The sequence below is a fragment of the Benincasa hispida genome, chromosome 11 (genome assembly GCF_009727055.1).
Source record: "Benincasa hispida cultivar B227 chromosome 11, ASM972705v1, whole genome shotgun sequence".
Lineage (NCBI taxonomy): Eukaryota > Viridiplantae > Streptophyta > Magnoliopsida > Cucurbitales > Cucurbitaceae > Benincasa > Benincasa hispida.
In genome coordinates, this window is record NC_052359.1 from 18400890 (window position 1) to 18410838 (window position 9949).

A 9949-nucleotide genomic window follows, 5' to 3' on the forward strand; every position below is an offset into this window, starting at 1 on the left:
TTTTAGATTGCTGAGTTTGGTTCAATGCTGCAACAATTTGGAATCAATGAATTTTTTACAAAAATACCCCAAAATTAAAAAAAAAAAAAAATCTTGCCAAATTCACTATCTTTTCACATTTAAGATTAAACATGCTATCTATGAATTATTTGCTATATTTAAACTTGATTTTTCTATGAAAATGACTAAATATATGCCATTTTCATCAAAATCTTTTGTTTAAAAAAACTAAATAATTAAAAAAAATGAGAATTATCACTACAACAACCCAAACTAAGTCTTAGTTTTACTAATATATGATCAACAAACTACTTTGTAACAACCTTAAGGACTTATACTGCATGCATAAATCTCAAAACGGCTCTTTCACAAATTTTAACTAAATCAAACGAACTTTATTAAATAAATAACTTTTGTAAAATCTAAATATTTGAAAATATTTTTTTAGGGTCCCCTTGAAATATAAGTTCAAAGTAAAATTTCTTAAAGTTTTATAAATAAAAATTTCAATAATGGAACTCTAAGTTCAGACATCAAGACTAGAATTTAAAACACTAAAACATGAAAACATGAGCGGAAGCATCTCTCTGGTCCCAATGGCACGATCACATATTCCTTCTGTCATTCGCCGATACGTCCTTGCACTTGTTGGGTTTTATGTCCTAAAACTCGTGGTTTGTAAATAAGAGAACTTATTCTGAAAATTCAATAAGTTGTTATTGAATATATTGTTTTTTTCGATATCCAATAAACCAAAAGTCCCTTGACTATTAGATGAGTATTTGAACTTTATGTGGAGAAATACAAGTGGATCATATTCGAGTAAATAGTCAAAATGATCTATAGTATATGAATAAGGTTGGGTACCTTATTCTGGTAACACTATTGGATGCGGCCTACTCTGTAGTTATTACAAAGAGTTGTAAAGTGCTACAAACGAAGTGATCCTAATTCGTTCATGTTGAGACATGAGGAGTGGGGGTGTCCTGTGTAAATGAGTTTTGTGCAAGATTGAACCACGAAACCAGTCACTCTTACTTTATAACGTTGTTTACTGTTTAAGACTAACTATTTCAAAGCGATGACCTAGGTAACTTGACCTTAATCTTGAGCTAACTATGAACTCCTGTTTGTTCGAGATTATCCTTTGATCTGCAAACGGAGAGTAGACCAACTGTCTCTGCTTAATAAGCCTTCCATTTTGGGGATAAGATCGGATGATTAGCTGGGGACATAAGGTGCAAGACGGAATTCACTCCTACCCGATTAGGGTTAGTAGAGAGGTTATTCCCTTCAAGTGCAGATTTTGGGTCTTGAACAAGAGACCTCACCCTCTCATTGGCCTGAGAGGGATTCAATTTGTTGATTGGATCACAAATCAATTGTTTATTAAGGGATCAGTGGGATTTAAGGAACAAGAGGTAATTTCGGGGGTAAAACAGAGATTCGACCTAGCTGTTTTTACAAACAACATGTGAAGGGTTAACTTACTAATCATGGTTATATCCAGTGGACATAATATATATATATAGTGAGGGAGTTCAGCTATAGGTTTTAGTGAAATCACCCATTAGTTAATGAATAGGGGTTAGTTCGGTCTATTGAGTTTAGTCGATTAATCTCGGATTGTTGGAGCCCATGATCTGTAGGTCCGCGAGGTCCCCCTACTAGCTCGTAAATGGATTAGCTCTAGAGTAGCGTGATAAGTTAATTTGAAGTGTTCAAATTAGAATTAAATGAAATTGGAGAAATTATATTTAAATATGATTTAAATATTTGAAGATGGAATTGTGTAAAAATTAATTTAATATTTGATATTAAATTAATTAGAATTATTTAAATTGTTTAAATAATTATTTATTAATTTTATTGAGAAAATTAATTTATGAAATTAATTTTTTAAAATTAATAATATTTTCAATTTTATTAAATAAAATTGATTTATGAAATCAATATTTGATAAATTGAAAAAGAAGAAAAAATCACAAAAATGGAAAATGAGCATTTTCTATTGTCTTCTTCCAAGTAGCTCACTAACAACCCATCTTCTTAAGTCTTCATTAACTCCAAGCATGAGCTGTATCTCATGCAGTAAATCTCTTTGCATGAATGTCTGCAATATATTGAAGAGACTGGAGTGTTTTTGAAGTAATGCAACCGATCATATTTTTCTGAAAAATTCGTAAGAAGAAAGGTGTTCTTCACGTCGGGTTGTAGCTGTGAGCTTGTCTCTGAATTTCCTTAATTCAGACTTATTTTGAGTCCCACAACTCAATTTAAAGCTCCAAGAGGATAGTAGGGAAGATCTTGGGGTGGTCTACAACAAGATTCAGAGGAGATTTGCAGTTCAATTCAAGCTTTGAGAAAGTTCTACAGAGGTATGTCATGAAACTCATTTATTTCTATGGAAGCATATTTTTGTTTCTGCCAAAATTAATGATTTAGAGTGCTTATAGATCCTGGTCACTTCCGCTGCACATGGTATGTTCTAACAACACTTACTTGGAAAACATAACATAAAAAAAAAAGAGTATAAAATACTTAGTAAGTAATCTCACTACTGGGATCAGGCTAAGCATCTATGTCCTCTAGATTTCACTTTTTGAGAGGAACATGCATAAGCCTCTACTTCCCATGGGATGGCTAACTAGTGGTTAGTTAAAACCACTCCTCCGTAGATTAGGTGTACCCACAAACCTTTAATGAAGTTCCGAAGGAGATCACCACCTTTGGTGAATCCCGAAGGAAACACGAACCTCTAATGAGTCTCGAAGGAAACATAAAACCTCTGGTGAATCCCGATGGAAACACAAATCTCTGTTGAATCCCAAAAGAAACACAAAACACTAGTGAAATCCTGAAGGAGATTACCACCTCAGGTGCATCCCTAAGGAAACACAAACCTCTGGTGAATCTCAAAAGAAACACAAACCTTTGGTGAAATCTCGAAGGAGATCACCACCTCTGGTGGGTATCTAATTACAGGTAAGGGTAACTATCACTATCTTAAACATAATGCACATCATAAACATAGTCCCACAAATAGGCAAATACATATCATCATGTTCAATGTTCATCTAGCAAATCATAAAAACAAAATAATCTTAGTTCATCCTAGCACTCATAACATGCTTCAAAACATAATCAAGATCAACTTATTTATCCTCGTACATCTCGATGTAAACAGTCTTGGAATTGAAGGAAATCGAACACGAGGATTTTCATGAACAGCGGAAGAATCATTCCAAATTACAATCGTATATGAACTTTACAATTACAATCACAAACGGAAACATACGGTTATGCGAAATACAAAAATTACAACATGCTATACATATGATAAAGGACAAGAGCAACACACTTTTGTCGATTCATCTTCAAGCTCCTTGATCACGAACGCTCGATCACAGTAATGCAGCAACACGCGAACGATCATCCAACATGACCGCAACACTCGAACTCAGCAACATGCGAACGCTCATCCAACACTCGAACTCAGTGATCGCCAAGGTCACAAACACCCCAAACTCCACGAACGGCCTCCACATAACCTCAACAGTGTCGAGTTGAGTATGACACCACCAAGAAGGCTACCTTGGTATTCTCAGTGTGTGAATCCAGAGGGTGGGCTTGATAATGGGTAGAAATGTATGTTATTACAGCACAAATAAGTAAAACAATGAGGGAATGCGACGGTAAAAATATACAAAATCATGTCCAAAAGCGGTAAACTGAGAATATTGCGATCGCATGCGCCCATAGCATAAAAGCAGCTAATTTACTTATTTGTGTAGGAAAAATGCGTTGGCACAAGTGAAATTGCAATCCAAGGTATTTGGCATCCGCGCGCATTGAAAGATTGCGACCGCAAAGTCATGCGATCATATGTGCTCGCGAGAAGTTGCTCAAGTAGGTGGCTGCATAAAGACGACGCATCAAGGGGAAAGCTTAATAAATCATGATGGGACGGAAAGCTTATGACAGTCGAATCCGAATTTATATGACAAGCCGTTAACGACACACTGTAGCAAGTATACTCAACTTTTTGGTGATCGTTAATCGGTGCATCAGAGCAGAAGATTTAATGACCACCCATCATTGCAATCATTAAAGAGAAAAGCTTCTTCACCTTGAGCTTTATAAATACCGAAGGCTACCATCGTTAAAGGAGTTCGCCAAAAACAAGTTAGATCATATACAATATAGATAGCCGTTAGTCTGTAGTTATTCTTATACTTAGAAGGTGGAAGTGAGCGAAGAGAAGAAGACGCCGAGAGAACATTCCTGGAAAGCTCGAAAGACTATCGAGAAGCACTATAAAAGGAGAGATTGCCAACACTTGCGAAAGCAAGGATATTCTTCTGGGCAGAGTTGGAGTGAAAAGATAGTGTAAAAGCCATGGGAAGCAAGACATTGCTACTGGGCTTCTTATCCCTACTTTCCATTGTTATTTTGTATTCTGACTTTATTTATAGAAAATGGAATTCTCATCTCAACATTTGTTCAATCCCTCCACATTTCGCATGAGTAGTTAAATTTCTGAATGGGTTGAGAAGTACTTAGCTAGCATGACCTAAGATCTTCACTTTATGCGATCATCTTGTCTTATGTATGCGTCATTCACCCTTTAGAGATACTTGAGAGAGTAGTCTAAAGAAAGAATCTAGACTTGAAAGAGTCATATTAGAATCTAGACTTGAAAGAGTAAGATTAGAACCGCATAAGCAAGAGATGGAAACTTAGACATAAGTTCTGTTTGTGATTATGCATCACATGCACCCTAGAAATAGGATATGATAGTATGCGGTCACCTTGTGTATGTGTGCATCATTCATCATCGCATAGACAAGAATAGAGGCTTAGATATAAGTCCTATCAACATTATCGTATATATCGCATGCGTCCTAGAAATAGAAACTATGGCACTTGCATTGAAAGATGACATGCTGTTGTGTGTGTATAACATGATGATGACGGGTAGAAATGTACGTTATTATAGGCCTTTTATTTAGAATTATGAGAACTGATAAGAAGAATATGCAGCGATTATACTAAGAATTCATGAGAAAGCGAGCTTGCGTCGATCAGCATGTAAAATCTCAGCTAACCCACTATCATACGTTATTTTGCGTCCAATTGTCTATTTTTGTAGCTATCACAGAAATCGATCGCATGCGGGGAATCTCACCATCGCAGAGGCAATTGTTACGTTCGACGTATGGATGTTGCTGAAGGAAATCAGAACTGAGATTTCCATGAGCAGCAGAACAAGACTAAAACGCTCGGTTATACAATTCAAATGCAGAAATTACAGCATGAACAACAAATGCATAAAGAGATCAAACTCTACGCACAATGGCAGAAGCGTCTCCACGCTCGGATGCGTACGGCCGCTTGAACAACAGTAACCTCAAACGCTCGATCTATACGACCGCAACACAGCACGAACACTTCGCGCTCGTCCTCAACGATCTCCTCGGTCACAAACTCTTCCGCAACACGATCAGCCTCCACAGCACCACGAACGACCTCTAGAAAACCTCGACAGTGTCGAGTTGAGTCTGACACCACCAACAAGGCTACCTTGGTATTCTCGGTGTGAGAATCCAGAGGGTGTGCTCTATTTGAACTTGGATTGAGGCAGACAAAGGAGGAAACACCGATCACATACACGTCTGGGCAAGTGGGAGATGGCGGAGACCTATCGTATAGGTCAATGCCCAATCGTTTAGATAAAGCTATGCGAACGTCTAGCAAAGCTATGCGATCATTTAGCTCATCGTTTTAGGGTCTTCTGCTACAGACTCTACACGATCATTTACTTTGGGCCAATGATCGTCTAGCAAAACTATGCGATCGTTTGTAAATACTGCACGGTTTAGCTCTACTCTGTACGATCGTTTAGCTCACTCTGCGTTTTAGTAAATCCATATTTACTTACGACTACGTGATCTCTTTTCGCGGAGAGAAATCTAAAACATCAATCTTTGTAAAACCTCTTTTTAAAATAGAAAAACCATTTCCTTTTAAACTCACGGTTACCATGATTCAATAACCACCCACTACTTTGGTTATTTAAAAAGAAAAGAATAATTATCCAATCATTCATATTAATATAAACATAAATGATAACCCAACTTATCATACTATATTTAATAACCTATAGTTTTAAATATTTTCATCTCATGAAACATATAACAATAGTTTTTTTTTCTATTCATGTAATTAATGTAAATCTCATTTACATCAATCCTCCACTAGATGTATCTCATACATCATACCGATTATATCATATATAATCAAAATACCTCTTATCAATTTGAACATTTCAAATCAACACCAAAGACTGATCCTCAACTGAATCCATTGAGCTACCAAGGGACCTTATAGACCTGTAGGTCGAAGCTCCAATAGTATATGAATAACTGACTAAACTCTTTAGTCACGGATTTGCCATCCGTTTAACTGCCAGGCACTCCACTAAAGACTGACAGTTGAACTCTCCTTACCACAGATATATTATGTGTCCATCTTACCCAATCAGCAGTGCGACAACCCTTCACAGATCACTCGTAAGTACAGCTGGGCCAATAACCGTTATGCCCCTGTAGTTACATCTGTCTCCTTAAGTCCACCGATCCCTATAATGAACATAAGTCATAGTCCTACTATGACCGAGTCTTCTCTTCCAAAGAGAAGCTGTGTCCACTATGTTCAAGCCCCGGAATCAGCCTTTAAGGGAGCAATCTCTCTACTTATTCCTGCTTCGGGAAATTAGTGAATTCCATATTGTGGATTGAGTTCCCAGCTCCCAGATTAGACAAGTCCCTAAAAAGGTAGGTATGTTGCGTTGACAATCTGACCACTCTCATCCATACTAATCAAAGGACCGCCCTCAAAGGCAAAAGTTCCCAAAACACTGAAGATTGAGGTCGTGTCACCTATGGTCGTTTAGGTGAGATGCAAGTCTCTAGTATCAACAACATTATATACAGAGTCTAGTCATCTCGTGGTCCAGGTCTTATACAAACTCTTTGTATAGGACACTCTCGCTCCACGTCTCCACATGAATGGTTAGGATCTACCATCTGTAGTAGTTTACAACACTTGCAAACCTCTACAAAGTGGGCCATATCCGTAATGTCACCAGGATAAAGTATCTCACCTTAGTTCTTATACTACAGACCTATTTAGGTTATCGCTTAAGGCATGATCAACTTGTATATCACATATACATGCTTAAGTTCACATAAAATAACCAAAGAGCTTTGTTTATTGGATATGAGTAAATGCAGAATTAAATAACACTTATTTTATTCATTGAACAATGTGTATCTTTACAAAACAACGAGACTCCGGGAGAATTAAGACACCAATCCCAACAATCTCACACTTGTCCTAATGACTCGAGAGACTAATGTACAATACAATATAAAAATGTACAATATACAATAAACTAGGGCTCTCACTTTCCCTAGACAAGATGTCGCATGTCTCGTAGACCTAGACTCTTCAGGTGACCCTCAAACACGTTAGCAATGAGGGCCTTTGTAAAGGGATCAATAACGTTGTATCCCGTAAAGATCAGATCCTTAACTCCATACACGAGCATGTAGACCCTCGTTCTCTGAAGATACTTGAGGATCATCTTGACCACCATCTAGTGATCAAATCCTGGATTGGACTGATAAAGATTGACAATCCCTACTACATAGCAAATGTCAGGTTTGGTACACAACATTGCATACATCAAGCTTCCTATAGCAGAAGCATAGGGAATTTGTCTCATCTCTTCAACTTCTTGAGGTGTCTTAGGACATGGATCCTTAGACAAAACGATTCCATGCCTGAAGGGTAGTAAACCACTCTTGGAATCCTGCATCCTGTACCTAATCAACATTTGATTAATGTACGATGCTTGAGACAAGGCTAACCGTTTGTTCTTGCGATCCCGAATAATCTAGATCCCGAGAACATACTGTGCCTCACCCAAATCTTTCATTTGAAACTGGGTAGCTAGCCAACTTTTAATGTCAGTCAGATACCTTACATCATTTCCAATGAGTAGGATATCATCCACATACAGTATCAGGAAAGCTACTAAGTTATTGATGATCTTCTTGTAAACACAAAGCTCATCAACGTTCTGGTCAAAGCCAAACGACTTGACAGCAGTGTCAAATCTGATGTTCAAAGATCTAGATGCTTGTTTCAGCCCATATATGGACCTATTAAGCTTGCAAACTCTTTGCTCTTGATCTGGAACTACGAACCCCTCTGATTGAGTCATATAGATGGTCTCCACAAGATTATCATTAAGAAAGTCAGTCTTGACGTCTATTTTCCATATTTCATAATCATAAAATGTGGCTATGGACAGGAGAATCCTGATAGACTTCAGCATGACAGTCGATGAGAAAGTTTCCTCATAGTCAACTCCCTCAACTTGGGTATAACCCTTTGCCATGAGTCTAGCCTTAAAGGTTTGCACCTTTCCATCTACACCTCTCTTTCGCTTAAAGATCCACTTACACCCAATAGGTCTTACCCTCAGTTAGATCAACAAGCTCCCAGACGTTATTAAAGTACATAGACTCCATTTCCTGGTTCATGGCTTTAACTCATTCATCTTTGTCAACATCCTTCATTACTTTCTTAAAAGACAACGGATCTTCGACCCCATCATTCGTAATGATGTTACGGGCTTTAGTCAAACCCATGTAGTGATCCGGTGGGTTCAAAACCCTCCTACTACGTCGAGGCAGTCTCAACTCTTGAGCTGGTTGGCTAGACGTTCCGACGTCAACAACTCTTGTTGCTCTGTTGGCCTGTTCAACAACTCTTGTTGAACCATCAACAGTCTCAGTCTCACTAGAGATCTCACGTAAAACGAGCTTACTTCGTGGCTTATGATCCCTCATGTGATCTTCTTCACAAGAAGATAGCATTAATGGAAACAAACACTTTGTTCTCACTCGGATCATAGAAGTATCCTCCTTTCATTTTCTTGGGGTAGCCTACAAAGAGACAAACCATCGAACGCGATTCCAACTTCTTTGGGTTAGTCACTAGCACATGTGTCGGACAGCCCCAAATCCTGAAGTGGCGTAAACTACCTTTACGGCCTCCCCATAACTCAAAAGGTGTTTCAGAAACACTTTTCGAGGGAACGTTGTTCAGGATATAACATGCAGTCTACACTGCATAACCCCAAAACGAGTCTGGAAGATGAGTATAACTCATCATAAACCGAACCATGTCCAAAAAGGTCCTGTTTCTCCTTTCTGATACACTATTCTACTGAGGTATACCAGGGGCCGAGAGTTGGGACGCAATCCCATGTTCTATCATATAGTTCTGGAATTGGAGGTCCATATACTCTCCACCATGATCAGATCGTAGTGCTTTTATCTTCTTACCTAATAAGTTTTCAACTTCAGCCTTATACTCCTTGAACTTGTCAAGGGCTTCAGACTTACGTTGCATTAGGAAGAGATACCAAAACCTTGAATAATCATCTATAAAAGAGATAAAATATTCATACCCACCTCGAGCTCTAACATTCATCGGACCACAGAGGTTTGAATATACAAGCTCCAAGGCTTCCTTGGCTCTGTAAACTTTTCCAGTAAAAGGTTGTTTGGTCATCTTGCCTTCGAGGCATGATTCACATACCGGCAAGGAGTTTTCTTCTAAACTCTTTAGAAATCCACTTTTTACCAACTTCTCAATCCTATTGAGATTGATGTGACCTAACCTTAGATGCCAAAGATGGGCTTCGTCCTTTGGAGAAACCTTTGGTCTTTTAGCTGTTGTTATCGTACTGAACATTTCAGTGTTAAACAAGGCTTTTATGACTAACGGCCTTAATACATATAAGTTATTTTCCATTGAACCATAACCAATCTCCATTCCATTCTTGAAAATAAACACTTTATTCTCAGAAAAG